Here is a 3,510-nt window from a genome sequence, read left to right as displayed (position 1 = left end):
TCTTTGACAGGAACTATGTTTGGCACTTAGCATGATCATCTCTACTAATCTATTCCTTCCTATTTATTTTCTTCATCAGATCAGATCAGATCAGATCAGTCGCTCAGTCGTGTCCTGAGACTCATGTCCATCGAGTCAGTGATACCATCCAGCCATCTCATCCTCTGTCTTCCCCTTCTCCTCTTGCCCCCAATCCCTCCCAGCTAGCATCTGTTTTTATGCTGCAGTTTGCTTATTGTGAATAAAGTATTATTCCTGAGGTCAAATATGAGCAAGAGATAGTCTGCAAGACCATAGTGTCTTTTTAATTTTTATTTTAAGAACAAAAATATTTAATATTTCAAACATTTAGTAAACATCAATGGAGTATAAAAAGAAATATATTATTATTTCTGCCTTTCAAGTGCCCATAATGTTTTACAAAGGTATATACAATTATTGAATAAAATGTATCTAATGATTAATACCCAATATTATATCATATATCTGTATATATACTTACAAAGGTATGGATAAAGTAATTATATATTATATTATTATATATAATATATGGTTATATAATATTACATATTATAATCAGATATTATCAGATATTATATATTATGTAATATATAATGTTATATTTTATGTTATTGTAGGAGGGATTGGGGGTAGAAGGAAAAGGGGATGACAGAGGATGAGATGGCTGGATGGCATCACCGACTTGATGGCCGTGAGTTTGAGTGAACTCCGGGAGGTGGTAATGGACAGGGCGGCCTGGCGTGCTGCGATTCATGGGGTCACAAAGAGTCGGACATGACTGAGCGACTGAATTGAACTGAACTGAACTGAATACTGTATTATATATTATTATTTTATATATGTCTTTGAAAAACATTGTGAGGCTTGAAAATAGGTAGTCACTAACACACACCTCTATATTTACCTATATAGTGGATGTAGTTGTCAGATACAGGTCCTACAGAAATTTAGATACCAAAAAAAATTTTAAGCTGAGTTGTTGATGAAGTAAATTTTTAAATTGCCTTATGAAGAATCGAAGAATTTTGAATGAATGAAAGTATCCAGATTCCAGGTGGAGGAAGGATGCAGGGTTATGGAGATGGAAAAGTAAATAACACACATGTGTGAAGTTAGCATTTGTATAATCCGTGGATGAATAAAAGTATTAAAGGAAATCCAAGTTACCATGACTTGTTAAAATTGCATAAATAACATTTTGATTACATAATTCCAGGTTTCTACTATGTAAGTATCTATAGAAGCAGCTTCAATGTTTCAACCAAAGAAGAATATTCAAACAATATTTTTTTATTATGAAGATTTTCTGTTAGACTTAAAAAAGAATAATACATCTAAGAGAAGAGTAGTTACTTTGTTTAGGGGCACAATTATGTATTTAATAATGATTTAGAAAACTAACTGTACTAATTTAAAAAGAGGGAAAAAATGACTTTTCAATCAGTTTTTGCCTTGAATGTTCTCTTGGTAATTAACCAATTTAATTTGATCAAAAGTAAACTTGAATTACTTCACCAATTCAAAGCATTAATTTGTGTGTGTGTGTGTGTGTGTTTTTCCTGAAGACAAAGCATTCTTTGAAAAAATATTGTGCTAGTCAAATTCTCAAAGATATGAATCACACAATAATAGTACATGCTTGACAGGTTTGTATGGAAGAGTTGGATAAAATCACACCTTGGGAAGTGCTTAACCAATATTTGGAATAAAGATGGAGTTGAATCAGTGAGTTTTTGCTTTATAAATGTAGATTCAGTCCTCTTTAGGGGAATACATTTCAGAATAACATTGCAAAATAAAAAATCATACTTTTCTACTCACTAAACTAAATCAACGATCATCTGCCCTTCCCCTCCAGAATGGTCCTAATGTAACTTCCACAAAAGTTGGTTTCTTGGTGTGCTTATTTCTATATTTAATAAAATATTTATCCAGTTACTGAAAGAAGTACATCTGTATTTTGAGATGTTTAGAAGATATGTCTAACAAAACTAAAGATTCATTGTGCTCAGTTGTGTCTGGCTCTTTGCGGCCTCTGGACTGTCGCCCTCCAGGCTCCTCTGTCCATGGAATTTTCCAGACAAGAATGTTGGAGTGTGTTGTCATTTCCTACTCCAGGGGATCTTCCTGACCCAAGGATCAAACTCATGTTTCTTGCATCTCCTGCATTGGCATACAGGTTCTTTACCATTAGCACCACCTGGGAAGCCCAAAGATTTTCTGCTTTTATTGTTGCTACATTAGCTTAATTTTTGACATAATGTCCACCAATTGTCAACTCCAATTATCTGTAGTTTTAGTCTTATTTCAAACTCCACTTTGTGTTACTCACACTTATTCTATATTTTTTATACAGCTTCTAATTTAGTCTATTTTTAAATATTTTACCTTTTTATCTTTTACATATCGCCATAAATACATTCACTTATGAAAAGAAAAATATCATTATTTTCCATATTTACTTCATTAAAAAATCCTAAACATTTAGTTTAGTATCTGTGTTTTAGTATCTTTGTTCTCTTCTTCTCCACTCTCTTTATATATAACATATACCAAGACCCAGTAAAATCAGTTTGGTTAAGCAATTTATAGAATTATTTTGAAAAAACTAATAAAATGGATGACTGATTAAGAAATAGTATCATATAAACAGTACATAAATGAATTCTAAATGTTTTGCAATGTGTTACCTCATGTGTTCATCACAACAACCTGTAAATAAAGACATGTTATTAAACTTGATTTCTGGGACTTCCCTGTTGGTCCAGTGATTAAGATTTTGCCTTCCAGTGCAGAATGTACAAGTTCAATCCCTGGTCAGGGAGCAGAGGTTCCACATGCCTCATGGCCAAAAACCCAAAACATAAAACAAAATCAATATTGTAACATATTCAATAAAGACTCTTAAAGAGTATAGTTTTAAAAAATTAAAAATAAACTTGATTTCATAGATAAGTAAGTTTAAAGTGTCTTCCTCACAAAATGTCAACAATCTCTCCAAAGATGGTACACCAAATCTTAAAGTTGCAAGTTTATACATTAAAATGAATAAAGGTGTACTACCTGAATGGTTCATTCTGATGGTTAATCATTGCGTTGATTTATCATGTAGATAGAGAAAGAAATCATAAGAATAAAATAATCAGAGATAACAACAAAAACAAAGAAGAAAGCTGTACTGAGACAAAGATGGTGATATGGATCAGATAAAAAAAATTTCTGGGGATGAAAGTTAATTATGAACAGGAGTTGGAGGCGTAAACCAGAGTTGGAGCAAAGACTTCTATATGAAAGCTATAAGAAATCAGTCTCACAATCAACTCACTCAGACTCCTCAAGCTGGTAGACCATGACCTTAGATGAACACACAAGGATTCTTTCCAATCAGCTGTTGGATGCTGTAGGAAAAATTCTGAAAATTTTCTTTCTCATCTGATATCAATGTGAATAAATAGATTACCCATCTCTTTCATATCAGGATCTTTTATT

Source organism: Bos javanicus, chromosome 7 (genome assembly GCF_032452875.1).
Source record: "Bos javanicus breed banteng chromosome 7, ARS-OSU_banteng_1.0, whole genome shotgun sequence".
Taxonomy (NCBI): domain Eukaryota; kingdom Metazoa; phylum Chordata; class Mammalia; order Artiodactyla; family Bovidae; genus Bos; species Bos javanicus.
Note: the sequence above shows the minus strand (reverse complement) of the source record.